Genomic DNA, 21,122 nt, shown 5'->3' with positions numbered 1-21,122 from the left:
CATAAAGTTGTTCAGCATATATTATTACAATCCTTGTAGCATTTCTAGGGTCTATAATGATGTCCCATTTTATATTCTTGATATCGGTGATGTTTTCCTTTTGCTAGGTGTTTTGCAGGTTTTAATAATCTTTTCAAAGCATCAGCTTTTGGCAGCACAGATTTTATTATTGGTCTGTGTTCTATTTCACTGGTTTTCATTTTATTTTTATTTTTTTCTATTTACTTTTGATGCTTAATATTTTATTTTCAAATAGTTAAAATATTATAAAAATCAAAGGTGCATATAAGGCTTTGACTTTAACAAATTAAAGTAAAATGAGATTTTTACAAGTTCTTCAATGCTAATTTAGTAATAACATGTTTTTTATTAGCTAAAATATTTCTGCCTTTTCCAAGATGAATGATTTCCCAATGAAGGAGCTTTGATTCTAAGAAATTGCTCTTGCCTCTTCTTGACTAAGATTTTTAAATGATGAAATCAATCGCCATTCTTTAAATGTCTCATGTAATATTTACTGTAGACTGCTGATAATCTTTTAAAGCAGCTAAGGATGTTAAAATGCTGCCTTTGAGGTAACCAGCCATTTTACAAGAAATATGATATTTGGTGTTTTAAAGATGTTAAAATTAATTTCAGTCATTGAAAATATGTATATAGATACGTAATGAGAAAATAGCCTTGGTATTTCAAGAGGAAATAAAAACTGTTTTGCCAAACTATGCTGGGCTTATTATCTACATTAGAGTTATGAATTCATGTTATTAAGGTCTTTTAATTCAAGGGATAAAGAAATAGTTTAAATACTTCACTCCGAGTAAGTACTCTGTCTCTTAGATGATTAAAGAAATAGAATAGTTCTTCTCTACCTTTTATCATAGTGACTGATACTAGCAAAGCATTTCAGTCCTTCTCTAGGAAAATCACCTTGTTTTTCTACACGATTTGTCTCGGTTATGCACATGTTCTATTTCCTGGGCAGGGGTGGAAGGGGAGCTGCTCTGGAGAGTCTCTGGTCTCACAACAGACCCTGTGAGCAAGAAATAAACTTTGAGGAGGCCAACCACTGATATTCGGAGGGTTTATTTGCCATTACAGCACAGCCCACCTTATCCTGGAAAATGTACCACATGAAGACAAACATAAAAAACAAGACATTTGGCCGGGCGCGGTGGCTCAAGCCTGTAATCCCAGCACTTTGGGAGGCCGAGACGGGTGGATCACGAGGTCAGGAGATCGAGAGCATCCTGGCTAACACGGTGAAACCCCGTCTCTACTAAAAAAAAAAATACAAAAAAAACTAGCCGGGCGAGGTGGCGGGCGCCTGTAGTCCCAGCTACTCGGGAGGCTGAGGCAGGAGAATGGCGTAAACCCGGGAGGCGGAGCTTGCAGTGAGCTGAGATCCGGCCACTGCACTCCAGCCCAGGCTACAGAGCGAGACTCTGTCTCAAAAAAAAAAAAAAAAAAAAAAAAAAAAAAAGACATTTTATATTTTAAAAATGTAACTCAAAAACAAAAAGCTTTTATAACCTGATGTTAGTATAACCATTTGCAAATATTACTGGAGATTGTGCTACTGGGTGTAGGTGGGGTGAGGGTCACAGCTATGCTGCAGAAATAGGACCTGGGCCTTGGGTCAGGAGAAATCTTTGGCCCTCCATCTCTTGGTCATCAGAGGCAACTGCAAAATCAAAGTGCACCAAATACTCCCATTCCTGCTGCACTTTGTGATGACCTTTAGAAATTCAGAAAATGCCAACCACCCAGGATGTTGGTTGGACCTTTGCCTTCAGAAGGTTCGCCCATCTTGGTCATCATAGAGGAGATGGTGGCTGGACTGAGGTTCTGATCACCTGCTCCTAATGTTCGTCTTCCTGATGCAATGCCCATTCATCAGGACAAGAAGACAAGGAGCCCTTTACTGCCTCTCCCTCTTGAGGGCTGCGGGCTGTTAGGGCTGGCCTCCATCCTCCATGCAGTGTGCAGGTTATTGTGGATGATCGTCTTGGTACTGGGCCTCTCCTGCCTGCTGGGTCAGGCTTGGTGGATAAAGAGACTGGTTCAATGCTGTAAGAGTATTCTGGGCTGACATATGGTGAGTGAGGCATTTGATGGATGTCATTCTGGTCTGTGGGACTTACTGCCATAGGTTGGTCAGTGCTGTCTGGTGGTGAAGTGAAGCCATCCTTTGATGGCTTCATCCACTGCAGACATGATATTCTGTATCTTTTCTGGTGCTGACCCTCTTCATACCCTGCAGCATGTTCCAGAAGGGGAAACAGTAAAACATCTGCCTCTCTGTCACCACCTTTTTCTCTGCAATCATCTGAAAAGACTGTTATGACATGAGCCTCTTCATCAGAGCTGAGCTGAGGCATGGAGACCTGTGAGGTCACCGCATTGTGCCCATCTCCCTGTCATTACTGGGCAGGACTTTCTCATCTCCCTTGTCATCTTCCATATCATCTTAAGTTTTCAGTGAGCCATCATTCCATCCTGCTGGCAAACACCCCCAGGAACGGGGGACATGGAGTTACAAGAGTCAGTGCACGGACAGCAAGACCTTCCAGAGGCGTGAGCACAACGCAGCTCTCTGAACGGCACGATTTCCCAAAGGCGCTTAAGGACAACTTACCTGATTCTCCTCTTAGATGATTCTAGATAGGAAATTTCATGCCAATTTTAATACAACTGGATAGTAAAACTAACACCAGGCGCCTATTTTACTATCCAGCTGTATTAAAATTGGCATGAAATTTCCTATCTAGAATTTCAAGCCTCCAGCTGTGAGCCTTCTTCAGCAATCATTGATTTCATCACAAAACAGATAAAACCAGGAAATCAACTAACGGGGAGGGGAGATGGGCGAGATGGTGCCTGGTGAGTGATATTTTCCCCTGATGTCTCCAGGGCATCCAGATCCCAGGGCAGGGTCCTGCTCCCTTCCTTCTCCCCCTGCCCACAGAGATGCTCTCCTTTCCTTCTCTCTCTGCCTGGGGAGCTACCCTGAGCATCACACTGAACTCCACCAGACCTCAAGAAAGAAATCAAGAATGGCAACTGAAATTTGTCATGCTTGAAGCAGCAGCTCCTGGAAGACCTATGAGTTTTGCTCAAGAAACTTTTGGGAACCAATAAAAATAAACTATAGTGGTGTTTTTTTTTTTTTTTTCTTAGCAGGAAAACATTGCCAGGAAACTTGAATGTTACTCTTCAAGTATGGTATGTAGGGGGTGTGTACAATAAGCGGCAAGACGGTGGGTACATTTATCTATGGACCACAGAGAATCCTCTTGATATATGATGTTACAAATTAGCAAAGCTTGGGGAATTTAAAAGATCGGTACATTGTACTGAAGAAAGGGAGGGAAGAGTCAGAAACTTTGCTACTGGTTGCCTTGGTGAGCAATAAAATTGATTTGGAGCATATGGAAACAGTAAAACCTGAAAAACACTTATGGTTTTGCCAGGAAAATGGTTTTAGTAGCCACTTTATCTCAGCCAAGACAGGAGACTGTATCTTCCTGTATTTTCAGAAAGTTGCTAATGAAATCCTTGGAATCAAATTAAACAAAGCAGAAAAACAGAAGAGTCACAGAGGGTGGTGAAGGCAGATATTGGAAACTATAGCCAGGCTCCCAGAACTGTTCCTCTTCCTACAAGTTCTGTGTCTGCATCTGTGAATGCATTTTTTTTTTTAATTGATAGTTCTGGCTGCACCTCACCTCTGCGTGGGCCTGAGCATGTTTGGAAACTTGTTTTACAGGCGACCATCCCTGTAGTTCAGTTAACACTTCCCTTTAGCTCACTTCGTCATCAAGTGTTGCCTCCCAGGCCAAAGGCAGCTCCCTGGACTGGTAAGAATTCAATTTGTGGATCACACCCTTTGAGTTCAAAATGGAAAGCCCGTTCTCTGGAATTAGGCTGCTTCATCCAAAAACAACGCTGGCTCCCTTTGTATCCTCCCCTCTCTTCCCCTTCATGTAAATACACGAAATATTGAATGACTGCATGAAAGATGAAAAGTGTCCGAGTCTCCATCATCAGCCAGGATTTTGCTACAGCAGCTTCATCTTCCCACTTGAACTCACACATGGCAAGTCATACTTCAGAATGCAAGCATTTAAACACAGAATATATTTTACCTGCAGAAGGTCTTTTGCTATTTTGAGTTAAAATATATAAACCTGTGTCTAACTGAAAATGCTTGAAATAAAGCTGTAATCAAATTTCTGTGTATTTTTTTTTAAAAAAGAGCCTAAATTGTTTACATCGTAGCTTGTAAAAATAGTATCTGCTATTGTATTTTTACTGTTGTATGAGGGTCACTATGTACTGTGTAACACTCCGGTTAAACAGCTTTATGAATTTTGATAAATGTTCACCCGTAGCTCCACATGTAATTTCTCTTGCAAACTGTGTAAGCATACTCCTAGAGTGAGTTATGACAGATTGTTGGATCATTGTGGATCAAACCATACCTGATGTTCAGATATTTTTTCTTCCACAAATAAATTTATTTAAATGACTTTTAGAAAGTGACATAAACTAACTGGGTACACTGTAATAATGCATCTGCCTGAAAACTGATGTTTCTGCTGCTTTTCCCTTATCTTAACCTATTCTTCATGGTTACGTGTTAGTCATATACAGTATATGCCCTTGTTCATCTATAATTCAAGTGCATTCCTTTCTCTGGGCTAACATAGTTATTATTTTCTTTCTATTTGTTTTCAGAAAAAAATTTTATTTCCTTACAATGAACTGAGCATGTTTATTTATTTTAATAAGTTGTCCCTGTATAATTTTATTGTGCTACCTTTTTTTTACTATCCATGTCTTCAGAAAATTTTATGTAAGAAAGATGCTCATGATACTGGTATATCATTATATTAATCTTATTTGTAATCCAATCACTTTCTTCTATCATTTCTTAAAAAAGACTACACTAGAATTTTGTCACAAGTAAAGTTTGGTAGATCACCATCTTCTCACTGTTGCTTTGTAACTGGGGGATTCTGAAATAATATTATTGTAGCTTATATTATTTTTCTGTTAATCAAAGATACATTTAATTAATTAGATTTTTTTCCTTTTCGTACTCAAGTTCTACCACTCTTCTATTTTGCACTGGAAAGTTCTTAAAGAAAGCTGTTGACTGGATATAGTAAATAATTTAAAAATCAATGTTTAATATACAAAGTTTGTCTTAATATAAAAAGCACCCAATTAAAATTGGCTAAAGATGGGAATGGGCATTTTACAGAAATAAAGAAATTACCCATAAACTTTTTTTTTTTTTGAGACAGAGTCTCACTCTGTCACCCAGGCTGGAGTGCAGTGGCACGAGCTCGGCTCACTGCAACCTCTGCCTCCCAGGTTCAGACAATTCTCATGCCTCAGGCTCTCGAGTAGCTGGGACTACAGGCACACACCACCACACCCGGCTAATTTTTGTTTTTGTTTTTGTTTTTAGTAGAGACAGGGGTTCACCATGTCAGCCAGGCTGGTCTCGAACTGACCTCAAGTGATCCGCTGGCCTCGGCCTCCCAAAGTGCTAGGATTACAGGCGCGAGCCACCAGACTTGGCCGACCTATAAGCTCTTTTTTTTTCTTTATTCCTTGAAACTGCTCGTATTGCAGGTTTTTCATGGATGAAATATGGAATTGAGCAGATTCTTTTTTTCTACAAAATTATTGTGTAAACTTGCTCAATTTTCTGTCTTATTGCTAACAAACCTTACTGGCACACAGTTTGTAAAATAAACCCCTTAAGGGCTGAATGCGTACAGCCTGCTGCAAGGTACAAGAAATAAGCTAAAAACGAGCATATAAACCTACATCTGGACCAACACGGTACTGAATACTGGAGTCTGAGCAAAGAGTGATGAAAACAGTGAAGCTGGAAAAAAATGCCACTAATAATAATTTCTGAAAAGTCTATTAATGGAAACTTTGTCAAAATAGCCCAGGACACCAGAAAGACAATGTTCTGTATGCAAACACTGTAGGAAGCTACAGTTTTGCATTCATAAGGTACTGTGGCTCCTGTCTTATGGGACAGTAAAAGCTTACCACAATCTAGAGGCAGTTTTTACTCTAAGAAGGATGATTGTATTACTAGACTGTGCCATATAACATTATGCATGTGGTTCCCATACTAAATGTAGCCCAATGAGTCTGCTGCAACTTCGAAGAATCCGAACAAAAGCATAACCAAAGTTCAGGAATGAAAGCAAGGTAGAACTGGCCAGTTTAGCATGCAAGGCCAACATACAACCCTGAATGGAACCAAATCTCAACTGAAAGGAAAAGAAACATTTTCAGAGTTAGGAGACATTTGTGGAGATGCTCAGTACTGGAGAAGAGAAAACAAACAAAGAAGCCAGAGGAAAAAAAATAAAAACAAAAGTTACATTTGCATTTTGTCATTTTACAACTATCTTTTTCTAAAGTACTGTCTTCCAGCTATTTTAGTTGATCATCTAATAAAAGCATCTTTTGCTTTAAGATTACAATGACGTTCTGGCCTAGACTACCCCCTCCAACAGCCCCCAAAAGTAAAGCTAATAAAACATGCTTTTGCTGAGGTCTATCCTCATTCTACCATAAGGGCACCATCTCCCAACTGGCAGCAGATGCTTCTCATGATATTTTTTGTTACTTGCCAACAAGGCAGAAAATACCCTGCTGAACGAAATCACTGGGAACATTCCAAGTTCAAAATAAAATGTTTAACTTATACATAATACAAGTATGTACAAGATCAGGAGTGAGGAAAAACCTGAACAAATCCTGGAACACACATATGTATTTACGTGTGGGGAGAGAACACTTCAAATATCTACATGTTCTGCGCCATTAACTCAAATGTAGCTAAATGGCCACACCAAATTGCATGTGAAAGTTAGAACCTCTTGGATAACCACTATAAATGCTTTTTTTTTAAAAAAAAAAAGGAAAAATAACTACCAACAGTGTCTGGGAAGAGAGACTAAGTTAACATATGTCGCATGTATTGCAGGCAAGGCAGAGGCAGTTTTTTAAAGCTTTTGCACAGACTTCACATAATCTTAAAAAAAATATATGTAGGCCTCCACAAGATTTGACTTGCTGAAATCCAAACAATTTTGACTCACGAAAAGTCATAAGACTTCAGCTGGGGAAAAAAAAAACTCCAGCCTTAGACCAAAAAAAACCTGGAAGAGCATGATAATTAGATTAAACAAGCATGACCAGGCTTGGAAACTGAATGTATTTTAAAGCAAAAGCTCAAAGGTGAGACGGGAAGAGAACAACCTATTTGGTAACAAGGTGTACTATAATACCATGATATAAAAAAGGGTATGGTAAAAATATACCTTTTACTAAAGCTTATGCAATATACAAGTTCATTGGTCCATAAAAACTATGTTAGATTTGTGTTTTCTAGTTTGTTCAACTTGTATTCCAGCCACATTATTTACTTCTTGCCCACTTAAACAAAACCAAACAAAAACCAACCAACCAACAAAACTGCTGAAAAAATATTAATTTCCAATAGTTTGTACATTTTGATTTTTTGTTTGTTTTACTGTGGCTTCTGCATTTCAAATCAGCACTTGCAGTTAGATAGTGGGGTTTTAGAATAGTATCGCCTGGTATGAAAAGTTTTCCCAATAAACCACAAAAGCCTGTTCATTTTTTTCTCTTTTGTCAACTTTTTGCTGCACTCAAGTCCTAGCAAAAAGACGGTAGAATACCACTGTTGCCGTAGATGATGCGACACTGGTTGAATTTGTGCTGGTGTTTGTCTAACTTCCCTCGCTGTTTGTGTTTGATTCATTGGGGAACCTGGCTTTAACTGGCTCGAAGGAGTGCTCCTACCGCACTGCAATGTGGCCGCGACCCTGCTTCTGGTGTGTAGGTAAAGGTAAGCCTGGTGGAATATATGATTCCATCATTTCGGACCAAAGTTACTGAAACCTGGACCGGTTGCCAGACCTATCTCCAACCTTCTTGGAATGCAGAAACATCTGGGATGACAGAGAGCATACTCTCTCCACACCTGTACATAGTTTCAGCTTTGACATCCCCAAACCACATCATAAATTTGGAGTGAAATTCTGTCCTGCAAGTTCAAGCACTGCTACATCCCCACCACCATTCAACTGAAGGCTCTCTACGACAGGCGCAGGCATGACCAGGGCAAGGACAGAGCCCATTCTTTCGTAAAATGTGTACTCTGCCTTATGTGTGCTAATGATTGTCCAGGAAGCACCATCATTTATCATCTCTTTATTTTATTCTTTTGGGCATGGAGTGGCCTGAAATTGAATTACTCTTTCTTGAGAAAGGCACAAGTGCATTCTTTCTGTATCCTTAAGGTGAAATGCACATTTATGGAGTTGTTACACAGGATCATCTGCGTCCAACAATGTGGTCTGTTTATCAACTTTCCTAATTATCAGTCTTGGGAGTGCCATGCCAGTAACTGAGCACAGAAGTTTGACTGTTTGTCCATAATGAATGCAGCCGTCTCGGACTGTGAATTATTCTCCTTCTGATTCATCATCATCCAAGAGATTAATGTAAAATGCTCCCCATTGCTGTAAACTGGCATGAAAATTACCTCCTTCTACATGCAAGTATCTGGTACTAACTGTCTGGGATTGTAGTCGATTACACAGAGCCACCTTTGTTCCTAAGGCAATGCAGAAGTCAGCATTTTTCAATGACTGCTTCTTTTTGGAAGGTTTGGAGATGACTTTTATCCACTTGCTGAGGAACACACCAATGTCATCACTGTTGCCGTAGGACATCTTTACAGACAACATGAAGGGCTTTTGCTTGTCTGAATCAGATATGTACAATGTTTTGGCTGTGCAACAGTTCTTTCCCTCCAAGTTTAGCTGCTGCATTTCTTGGTCACTATTTCCTCTCCCAATAAATGCACACGTTAAGACTCTTGTTCAGAACCATCGTGTTTCATATGTTCTTTTATTTTCTTCCATCCACTGCCCATAAGATATACACAAGAGGAAGGGCAAAAAAGCCTTTTTTCATTTCCATATGACTTCTGAGCAACTTTTGCATGAAGGATAAGTACTATTTGATCCCCTCACTCTTTTAAATAATTTCACATAGCTTCCCTAGTAAGTCATTTAGGTGGAGGCTGCTCACCGAATTTCCTTTTAATCCATGACATGGTACCTCAAGAACATGTTAAGGTAAGTCACAGCTTGGAACACTTCAATGCATCTCAAAACACCTCAGGCAGTGTATCTATATCATACTCCTTTCGTTTTGAGATCATAATTGTTCCAAAGAACTATAATGCTTCCATTTGAATGATAGTCTCATAATTTCAATGACATTCTGCAGGCTGTACAGGAAGCATGGCAGCATCTGCTTCTGGGGAGTCTTCAGGGAGCTTTTACTCGTGGCAGACAGCAAAGCAGGAGCAAGCCACTTACATCCCCATAAACTCTTAAATGATTAGTAATCACAGACCATGATAAAATACTAATTTTTATGTACTGGAACAACTGAAATTAAGAAGGCTGATAAGAGAAAGAAAAGCCGACGTTACATGCCTCTGAATATGATTCAATAGGAAGTACACTGCATCACCTTTGAAGTATTCTTGCCAAAAAAAATAAAAATAAAACTGAAAGAACTTAAATCTAATCAACCTCTTCTTCTATCAGTTTAATTGAAATACACGTTAAAGTATACCATAAGGGTGCACTAAGCCAAACACAAAATGTGGGAAATTCTACAGGCAAATGACCTACTTTTTTCTGCAAATACATGGAGTCGAGTGGGAAGAAGATATTGTGATAGCTTTAAACTGTAAGAGTTAAAGAAAGAGGAAAGAAACATGAAAAGTGGCTTAACAGTCAAAGACAGGTTTATTTTGGAGAATAAACCTGAGAGGGGCTTCTGGATGATTTCAGTAAGGAACACTCTCTCTTATAGAGTAAGAGTATTTATTGGTGAAAGAGCCTATCACAGGCTTGGAATGTTTCTGTGTGGAGGAGAAGTTTATGGCGGGGTTGGAGTATCTGTGGTCAGAGGGGAGGTTATCTTGGGGCTGACATCTCTCCAGCTGGAGGGGAAGTTATCTGGGGACTGGTGTGTCTCTGGTCAGGGTGGGGTTTATCCTATAGTTGGAACGTTTCTGGTCGGAGATGTCATTTGTGGTTTATGGTCATGCTGACCTTAGCCATTAGACTGATGCCCTTTGGATTTAGGTGGTTTTTGATCAAGGGGAACTTTAGAATGGTGGTGTTTGTCCATGATGGCGATGCTCCTGCTCTGTCAAAAACCTCTATCAACAGAATGCAGTGTGTGTAGACTTGTTTGGATTTTGATTGAAAAACAGATCTGTGAGACAATTATGAAAATTTGAACACCAAACATTAGACGATATTAAGGAATTACTGTTAATTTCTTTAGTTGTGTTAATGGTACTACTATTATGCATTTTAAAAGTCCTTTCCCTTAAAGATACATAGCTATGTATTTAAAAATGATATAATATGATGTCTGGGGTTTGTTCTAAAATTCTGCATGAGTGTGTGTTTGTGGGAGGGATATATGTGAAATTTTAAGACTACTCCATATATTTATAATTATTGAAGTAGAGTGTAAGGAATACATTGGGTTTTATTACTTTTGTCTCAACTTCTGTGTATGTTTGAAAATTTTCATAGTAAGTGTAAATAAAAATCTAATAAAATCATAGTTTTAAAAATTAGGATGATAAATCATAAATAACAAATAAGATCTAATAAAAATATTGTATAGTTTCACAGGGTAAAAGTGTTTTATGAAGACACACATTGATAATTATATTTTGAAACTCCATAAATTGAAAAGCTCAACAATGATACTGTAACTTCCTGATGGGTTCTTCCTGCCTGCTGCACACAAAAAAATGAATTCACAGAGACCAGGGCATTGCAGTAAAGGAAGAGTTTAATTGATGCAAAGCCAGCCACACCACGCAGGAGATGGAGTTATTAAATCAAACTCATCGAAAGCTTGTAGGTTAGGGTTCTTTCAAAGGTAATTTGGGGGAAGGGATGGGGGTGGCTAGGCAATGGATGCTTTCTGCTGATCGTTTGGGGGGTGCAATCACAGCATGGGAAAGGATCCTGCTGTGTGCTGAATCGCTTCTGCTTCTGCATGGGGCCACATTAGCAGTTGGTGAGTCCAGAAGGTGCCAGAATTGGTGCCAAACATGCAAAATATCTGAAAGGCTATCTCAAAAGGCCAATCTTGGGTTCTACAGTAGTGATGTTATCTGCAGGAGTAATTGGAAAAGATGCATATCTCGTGACCTCTGGAATAATGGCTGGCAGTCTTTTATGTCTATACCTTTGCTGAATTCAGGCTCCTCTTCTCCTAGCCTGGTGGTCTCTCATTAGTTTCTTAAAGGTGGTTGAGTTTTGGAGGACTATTATCATTTAAACTGTAAACTACATGTCTCCCAAAGCTAGCCCATCCTAAGCCCAGCAATAATGAAGGCAACATGAAGGTAAAATGTAAGAGGGAGGTTGGCTAGATTAGATCTTCCCCACTGCCATAATTCTCTCACTGTTACAATTATTGCAAACACAGTTTCAATATGAGTTGTTTTTCAATTCAACCTCTGACTTTCTAATTAAAAACCATTAGTTAAATACATGTGCATCTTCTTCCTATTCTACCAACATCCTATTGAAATGACCATGTGATGGACAAAAGAAGAGATACGTGTCCACGCTGAGAACAGGATGCAAAACCTTCAGCTGACTAGAGGGCAGGAGGAGATGGGAACACACTGGAATGTGTAGCCTGAACGATGCAAAGGACAGAGTTGAGGGTGAGATGGAAACCCCTCACAAAAGAAAGACTACAAACTTGGAATCACAGGCATGCATCACAAGCAACTGCAGTGCTGCTAAAGGACTGTTTATGGATCAGCTGGGCCAGTCAGCATCCCTTCCTCCCATCCTGTAACTCCTGGCAGTTGCTGGCAGCAGTTATTTAAAAGAGACCAGCCAAGCTGGTTCCTGAGTGAGTCCAACCACAGTCAGCCCAGGGCCAGCCTCGTGGCTCCCAGTCTACGGGACTGAGGGTCACTTTCATTAATGATATTTCCCAGGAAACAATAATTGCCTTTAGTAAACTACAGGAGCATAAGTAGAAACGATATTGTAGTAAATGTCTCATATCATTACTTCTGCCAGAAATACCTCTGCCTTTGCATTTTCAAAAGATACTTGTTGCATCCTTTACTGAACTGTATTTTTATAATCTCAATTCCTTCAAAAACCTAACTTTATCTATTTATTTATTTATTTATTTTATTTGAGACAGAGTCTCGCTCTGTCACCCAGGCTGCAGTGCAATGGTGCCATCTCTGCTCACTGCAACCTCCGCCTCCCAGGTTCAAACGATTCTCCTGCCTCAGCCTCTCGAGTAGCTGGGATTACAGGCGCCCGCCACCACACCCGGCTGATTTTGGTATTTTTAGTAGAGACGGGGTTTCACTATGTTGGCCAGGCTGTCTCGAACTCCTGACCTCAAGTGATCCACCAGCCTGGGCCTCCCACAGTGCTGGGATTACAGGTGTGAGCCACCTCGCCCAGCCCAAAAACCTAACTTTAATTATCTCCCTAGCCACTCTACTGATCATTTTATTTAGTGCTCTTTTACACCATAACATATACATATAAGGAAAACTGGCCTCTTTTACATATTTCTTTTTATCCCGTTTTCCTCTAAAAACTATTAAGGCAACTTCCAAAATATATTCTACATAATGAGATTAATAAGCAAGCAAAGTAACTAAATCAGTAAGAAAATCTAGCTTGGACTGGTATGGGTTAAAAAAAATACACAAAATATAACGTGGTATTTGGTCTAATATAGGTTCCCTTGCCCCCCTTCTCCCGGCACCCCACAAGCGGACAGGGATGCCCGGGTCCGCAACCATGGCTGGGCTGCTGCCCTTGCGCCCGGGAGTGCAGGGCTCCCTGCCCACCAGCTCAGGAGCGGGCAGGGCTCCTGCCTGTTCCCCACTCCCGCAGGCTCCACAAGCGCGGCCGGCGCTGCCTCCCCTGCTGCAGCCGGCATCTTGGCAGCAGCCTCTCCAGATGGGCCGCTGCTGCCATCAGCACCACCCAAGCCGGTAATGTGGCTCAGGCAGTTGTGCGATCCCACCCAGGAACAGAAGGCAGCAAGAAAACCTCACTTTGATCCCCCTGTGATTCCATCTCCACCCTGACCAATAACCACTCCCCACTTCCTGAGCCCCTGCCATATTATCCTTAAAAACTCTGATCCCCAAACGCTCGCGGAGACTGATTTGAGCAGTAATAAAACTCCGGTCTCCCTCCCAGCTGGCTCTGCAAGAATTACTCTTTCTCTATTGCAATTCCTCTGTCTTGATAAATGAGCTCTGTCTAGGCAGTGGGCAAGCGGAACTTGTTGGGCGGTTATATATACGTATATATGCACTCACACACACAAATGTATGTAATATTTGCAACTGGAAGTAGAACAGGACCTCCTAATCCAGAGACCAGCTCCTGCAGTGTCAGAAGTCAGCAGCTCCCTGCCAGGTGGAGCTTCAGTTGTGGTCATACCATTGACAGCTCTGGCAGCTGCACACCAGTCCCCACCTCTGATTCAGCCATTCCACAGATATTTATTCAGATGTTCCAGGAACTATTCTAAGGGCATCAAGTGCTGTTCTTGTCACAAGCAAAGAAAGTCCCAAAGGTAAGGTTTTCTCTTCTGGTGGTGCCTTTCAAAATTTAGGATATTTCCGACAGGCGTTGCTGTTTTTCAGCTTTGTCCTGGCATAATTTTATCTCCCAGGAGCCTTCATTTTCTTCCTTCATTGATCCTACATGTGCTGTAGCTAACAGGAATTCCTCAGAGCTCGCAGCCTTTGGATAGTGTGGCTTCACAGCTGTCAACACTGATATGTTTATCTCTACTTTGAGCTTGGTGTAGTTTTCATTAGGATTTTGTGGAATGCACAGGATGATGTAGGCTAGAATGATAGGTTCAATTAGCTATGTTCCTTGATGATTTCACCGTAAGTTATATTTAAATAACCTAACTATTCATATTTATGCTTCTATGATAAGAGATTTTAGTACTTTTGAATCAAACCATTTAAAGAGTATTTTTTTGAATGAAACATTTACTTAAAAATGATTACATAACACTCCCCTTGCATGCCACCTTTTAGGCAAAATTAACAACATATTCCTAAAACCCAGCTTACTAAATTGCTTCTCTTGATGGCTTTTTTTTTTTAAACCCAGGAAGAATTTCTAATTGGAAGCTTTAATTGTAGTGAGCTATGTACTAGCCAAGGAAGCCAATAAATTGAAAATATGCTGTTTAATTTTGTTGTTGTTTGTTTGGCTGGAGAACACTATAGTTTTATTTCTATTCATAAACCAGTGCTTCCCAACCAGGGCTGTTTTTGCCTCCAGGGAACAAAATGTCTGAAGACATCTTGAGTTGTCAAAACTGGGGGTTGCTACTGGCACTTAGTGAGTACAGGCTATGGATGCTGCTAAACATGCCATCATGCACAGAACAGCCTATCCCCTCTCTTCTCCTCTGCAAAAAGAATTAAAAATTATCTCACTCAAAAGGCAAATACTGTTAAGATTAAGAAACTCTGCCATCAACCAGTGGAAGTAAAAATTGTAAGGATTTATTATTTCAAATCTATACAGCTTTACCTCATGGGTTTTACTTTTTCTAATTCTCTTTAAGGAAATTTCTCTCCCCTCTCATTTTCCAAACCAAGTTGTGATTTTTGGCATGAACGACTCCACCCCCACGTCCAGCTTCTGTGCTTTAAAATGTGGATATGGGCTCCAGGGTTGTAGGAGCGAACCTCGAGGCCTGTCATATGTCCTGTTACCCTAGACCTCCCCATCACATGACCTGTGCATACACCTTACGTCATTCTGAAATGCCCTTCACATATGCCCTCCTCCAGAATATAAAACATCTTTCTTGCGTAAATACTTCCAAGGAAAGGCTGGCCGAACTCTGACTACTTAAACCCCTTGAAGTTTTGTTCTATGAAAAACATAAATGGCGGTTCAGCTGGCAGCATCCTCAGTACCACTCTTGACATTTTCTATCCTCACCTGCTTTTCCTTCTAATTTTCTCCATCTGTTTCAGAGAACACACTTTGGGTTATCTAGGGCCTGTACCAAAGGAGGCCCTTTGGATTGTGGATAAGTGTGGCTCAGCCTTCCTCAACAAAAAATTACCTTTCAATGCAGGGCAGAAGTTTATGATATTAAAACTCATGTGGTTCCTCGAGAATCTCCTCAATACACTTTCCTCGTGAGCCAGGGGTGAGGGTAACCAGCAAAGCAATCAGGTCTTGGCGCCAACAAAATCCCATTTCATCTCTGAGATACAAAGCCCATCAGGACATGACATCTGTCTGTATTACTTACTACTATATAATCCCCAGTACCTAGAACAAAGCAGTTAAGCAATATTCAACGGTCAGTCAGAAATATATCTATCATATGCCTGCTAAAAATACCCTCCATTTTCTAGCTCTCTAATCAGTTAATACGTGCACATTTAAACTACATCACAGCATTGGATTTGTTCTGTCTATCTGTATGGACACAACTGTGCCGCTGACCAGTGTTTCATCTCTATGTAGACAACTGTCATGTAAGAATTAGTGAGAATTTCCTAACATCACGGTGGCAACTGGCAGCTATTGCTCTGAAAATCTCTAGCTCTGAAAAATTTTAGGCCAACATGTTTACAGCAATGTTTTAGTTTAAAGAACTTGGAAATGGGGTTTCCTGGAATGTATTGGAATAAACCAGGTATTTTATTCTCAGTTTTGGGAGACATCTGCTTTCCTGAAGTTCCCCAGGCTACCACCATTCAAAAGCAGAAAAGCCATTTAGGGAACCAAGAGTTTTAGTCAAGCTATCTAACCGTCATCAGAAATAAGGAAAACAAATCACCTCTATAACCTTCTGGGTTAATTTTTTTAAGGTGGTTTGTCTTCATTCAGTAGAAAAGAATAATCTTACTTCAGCTCATTGACAGGTCAATAAAAGCTCTAAAGCTGAATTTTCACCAAAATCTCAGTTGAGATAAGTAATATTTAAGGATTATTTGGAAGAATAGAATCCATTGATTTCTGTAATAACCAGAGATTTAATACTGGATTAATCCAGACCATCATATAACTCCATACACAAGCCACATTGTCTTCATTGCCAAAGAAATTGCTTTTAAGAAATTGTCATATATTTATTGTACAAAACATGTTTATTGTAGGGTTATTGTTGAAGACAATGTCCCCTTTACCACTTGGTAGCTCAATTAAAGGCCCGAATAAACACTGCTCTCAGACTTGATTTTGACAACAAAACCTCTCACATAAAATACTCAAGGTATGAATGTTAGAATTCTCTTTTATTTCCAGGAAGCTGAGATACAAATATAGAACCAAATTGCAGTGACATAGATCTTTATCATATCTTGCATGGTCCTCTGAAATAGGAAGAAAACGTTACATTTTAACTTCTGACTTTAGGGTAAAAAATCACTTTTATACAAATCAAAACCAAACAAGAGAAGAACCCCATACAAATTATAAAGATAAAGGCTGACAAAATTGACCACAATAAAATTAAATTTCTGTGCAACAAGACACTAGGAATAAAAGTTTGTAAGAAAAGCTAGTGGGAACAAAAAGGTATTTACAACATTATCGAAGATATAGATTGATATCCAAAATAAAAGCTCCTAATAAAGAGGAAAGAAAAAGTAAACAAAAGTACAAACACATTAAGAAGAGAAACCATGGCTGGGCGCGGAGGCTCACGTCTGTAATCCCAGCACTCTGGGAGACCGAAGTGGACAGATCACGAGGTCAGGAGTTTGAGACCAGCCTGCCCAACATGGTGAAACTCCGTCTCTACTAAAAATACAAAAATTAGCCAGACGTGGTGGGGGGCGCCTGTAGCCCCAGTTACTCGGGAGGCTGAGGCAGGAGAATGGCGTGAACCCAGGAGGCAGAGGTTGCAGCGAGCCGAGATCATGCCACGGCACTCCAGCCTGGGCAACAGAGCAAGACTCCATCTCAAAAAAAAAAAAAAAAAAAGAATAAAGAGAGAGAAAAAACATTAATGGCTAATAAATGTATCTGAAGAATCTCAGACTCACTAGTAATCAAAAAAGTATACGTTATAGCAATGATGAGAGTGCAATTCTCTATCTGAACTTGTACACATAAAAAAGTCAGACAAGATCAAGCATTACTGAAGTGACGATAAAGGCGTTCTCTGGTGATGCTGGTGGGAAGACACAGTGGCTGTGAGAGGTGATTCTACATGACTTACAGGTGACTACTCATGTGCACCCTCTACCCCAACACGAGGGCTCTCCCCTGCCGTCTTCCATGGTCCAGGCAAACATGCATGAGTATGTCCTAAGCAGCTGCACCCTCACCTTTGTGCGTCACCGCAGGGCCCACCTGCTCTGAATCCTTATGACAGGACACTGTTCTCTGTGCCCTGGTGTGGTCCTGACACTATGCAATGGCTCCAATCAGCCCTACTGCTGCCCGGAACAAAGGGAAACTTTGGTTATATAGTGTGTATTTGCATAAAGACCGTTTTCAAAGAGCAAGAAGAATATAAAAGAAAGAAATTTGTGCCTGTATATAGACTCCCTAAAGCTGTCTCTGGCCTCCAGTTTAAAAACATCTAGAATCTAGCCAGGCCTTTCTCTTTCCTTGAAGCACATTTATCTGCCTAGAATTGGGTGTAAATAGCTTTGTTATATTTCCCACCGCACGATTCTGAAGAGCTGGACCAAATGTACCCAAACTCTGGTACACATTTGTCAATGCTGCCTCTTACAGGACAAAAAAACTGAGTATTTTCTTTCAGACCCTCATACACTTTCCGTATTGAAAATGTGGGATATTCTGTATTTCCACAAGCAGTTCTTTCTCTCTCCTCTGTCTCTCTCTTACTGTTCTGAAACCCTTACTCTCTCACTCTGTGATTTGTCTGCATATAATAAAGATATGTGTACAAGAAATATTCTTTCCTCTTAATTCTACTAAGAGAAAAATGCAGTAAGTTCAATGATAAAGGGCAGTTGGTAATTGACCTTAGGTATAGGGAGAAAGACACTGGTAGGGATGAGGCGAACAAGAAAGTCTGTTTTCCATGTAAAGGGTGGAACAATTTCTCAGTACTTGCTGAGATCAAGGATAAGCCCTACAAGTTTGGGCAGGAAAGAGGACTCCTACTACTTTGAGAGAATGCAGAAGTCCCTCCATTTTGTTGTTTTCTCTGAGTCCTTGTGATCTGGCCCCCAAGAATTCCTGTGGTGGCAGCAGTAGGTGCCCAGGAGAAACAAGACTCTGAGGCCGGGGCATCTTCCTCTCCAGTTGGTGCAGCTGTGATCCCAAGAGGGTGATGCAAACTCTTTTAAGTCTTTTCTCATTTTGCCACCTGTCACCTGGCTCCAAACAAGGATGAAGCCATGAAAAACTGTAGCAGAGCACAGTAATCAAAGATCCAGCGTTCTGGCCAGAAAACAGAAAAGAGGAGCTTCAGGAAACTAGAAAATACCGGAGACATTGTGGAGAGGAAGTGACAACATAAAGTTTTTAATGAACTGAGTGCATCTCCAAGCTGCATGTGTGTGGATCTGCTCCTAATTAGTTAACCAAAGATTTTGAGAACGAAGCTAGCAGATTATCATCCAAGTTCCACACTGACCACCGGGACATATCTGAAGAAAACTGGAAAGGCTTTGAAAACTCAACTGATCGATCGTTGGATCCACAGTTCACAAAACAGAGATTGGAACTTGCAGCTTGAATATAGCAAGGTCAATTGCTTCTAAAGCAAAAATAGCATCAATCTGCCTAATATTTTAATAAGACCCAGAGCCTGAAAACTTCATGTCCATGGCACAATCCAAAATTACAAAAAAACAGATAAACTGCACTCCACGTGAGAAAAGACAATCAGTACTAAGTAGCTACCAATACTGAGAAGAAAGAGAAATTTGAATTACATCACAAGGATTTTAAAGCAGCTTTTATAAAAATGTTCCAACAAGTGGTCACAAACACTTTTTTTTTTCTTGAGATGGAGTCTCACTCTGTCGCCCAGGCTACAGTGCAGTGGCGCGATCTAGGCTCACTGCAACCTTGGCCTCCCGGGTTCAAGCGATTCTCCAGCCTCAGCCTCCCAAGTAGCTGGAACTACAGGTGTGCGCCACCACGTCCAGCTAATTTTTGTATTTTTAGTAGAGACAGGGTTTCACCACGTTGGCCAAGATGGTCTTGATCTCTTGACTTCATGATCTGCCTGCCTCAGCCTCCCAAAGTGCTGGGATTACAGGCATGAGCCACCACGCCCAGCCGCAACAGTTGTATACCAGTGGAAAACTAGAAGTATCAGAAAATAAAAAGAAGATGTAAAAAGAAACAACATGAACATATTAGGACCAAAAAATACAATAACTGACATACAAAATTCTAGGTAAGCTTTTTATTACAATAAAATTAAAGAGGTAAGAATCTGTTATTGTGAACATAAATCAACATAAATTATCTAATCTTAACAACAACTCTCTATTGAGAGAGAATATGAAGATGATAAGAATATGAAGAAAGATGAAAAAGTCTTGGTTAGAGTTTTAGAGACCTGAGGAACAGTTCCAACATACATGTCATCTGAGTCTCAGAAGAAGAGGAAAAGGAGCACAGTGCTGAAAAAATTTTGAAAACCTAGCAGGAAAAATTACCCAAATTGGGCAAAAGGCAAACATTAATTGAAGTAAAAGGAGAAATCAACAAATATACAATTATGATTGGATAATTCAACACTCCTCTCTCGCTAATAATTAGTGAACATTTGAAATTAATTGATGGTAAGTTTGATTAATTCTGAGATTTTTTAGCAGTACTGTTTATCACACAGAATTACAGATCATTTCTATATAGCAGACAAAAATGCATTTTGATCCATATGTAATAGTTCCTCACACAAAATGTTGAGTTAATGCCCGTCAGAATGCCTCTCTTCTTCCAGTACAGGGAATACAAAATAATGGCAAGACCTAAGGTCATGTATGCAGTGATGCACTGAATACCTTAAATAATAGGACATGAGATTACAAGAACAATGCAATCACTACGAATGAGAAAATTATGTAAAAGCTCAAGTTCATGTGCTAAGGAGGCTTCTGAGAAGTCTTGAAGGATAAATGGTCAATGGTCAATTCAGCTATTACTGGGTTAGATAGACTATTAATTGTCTTACTGCCTTAACTCTCACCAAAAAAAGACTGCTCTGCTAGCTTTTTTACTGTGGGACACTGATTAACAACACCCTAGCTAGAAAATTCTTCCTAATGTCTGTCCTGAATCTCTCCTGATCTAACAAGCAAGGGTATACAAAAACTTATCAACTCTATCATTAATTACAAAAAAAAATTAAGTCGTCATAATCATAGTATATGATTTAAGGATTTACTAAAATACAATGGTAGTCAAGCCATCAGAGGATGGAGGAACCTCAGTTTCACCATCTGGTTTTTCCTCTTTGCTCCCTTTAGGTTAGTCTGAGCCAAAAGACCCAACACTAATCACAATGCTTTGTCCATTTCAGTAGGCAAAATTCCTTACAACAACAAATAAAATAATTCCTAAGCATTTATTTCATAAAATAAATTAGATATTTTGGCCTCACAAAAATAGGAGATAGAGTCTACTCCAAACACTGTTTTGTGTATCATTTTCATAAATTTCAAATTAGAATATATCAATGTCTTCCATTTGTTAGGTATAGTGTTAGTAACATTTATAAAATCATTTTCTTTCTCCTGTACTTATTTGACGTAAAATGTATCATTCTCTGAGAATATAAGATGAAGTCATTCCACGGAAGAATTACTTATATTCAGAATTATTTCTGTGTAATAGTACTCCATAAATTCCCTTTGAGGGCCTCATTCAACAAGAAGAATGTCTCGATGGTAGGCAAAATTGCATATAAGTTAACAGTATGAAATTTGAATCAAGCTCTGCCATTGAATTATC

The 21,122-nt window shown here is 39.9% G+C and overlaps 1 long non-coding RNA gene and 2 pseudogenes across 1 annotated transcript; 1 reads left to right on the top strand and 2 right to left on the bottom strand.

Moving 5' to 3' along the window:
* The first annotated feature begins 1,882 nt into the window (after positions 1-1,882).
* On the top strand, positions 1,883-6,233 carry LOC105501542 (annotated as a pseudogene).
* Positions 6,234-7,712: 1,479 nt separating this feature from the next.
* Positions 7,713-9,187, bottom strand: LOC105501541 (annotated as a pseudogene).
* A 6,997-nt stretch (positions 9,188-16,184) lies between these two features.
* On the bottom strand, positions 16,185-17,623 carry LOC105501507. The gene is made up of 2 exons (XR_001000202.1): positions 17,504-17,623; positions 16,185-16,543 (listed from the first exon to the last, which is right to left on the bottom strand). It is a non-coding gene; the product is annotated as an uncharacterized LOC105501507 (long non-coding RNA).
* Positions 17,624-21,122: the final 3,499 nt, after the last annotated feature.

This window comes from Colobus angolensis, unplaced genomic scaffold, assembly GCF_000951035.1.
Source record: "Colobus angolensis palliatus isolate OR3802 unplaced genomic scaffold, Cang.pa_1.0 Scaffold72, whole genome shotgun sequence".
Lineage (NCBI taxonomy): Eukaryota > Metazoa > Chordata > Mammalia > Primates > Cercopithecidae > Colobus > Colobus angolensis.
Note: the sequence above shows the minus strand (reverse complement) of the source record. Positions and strands in the feature narration are given on the sequence as shown.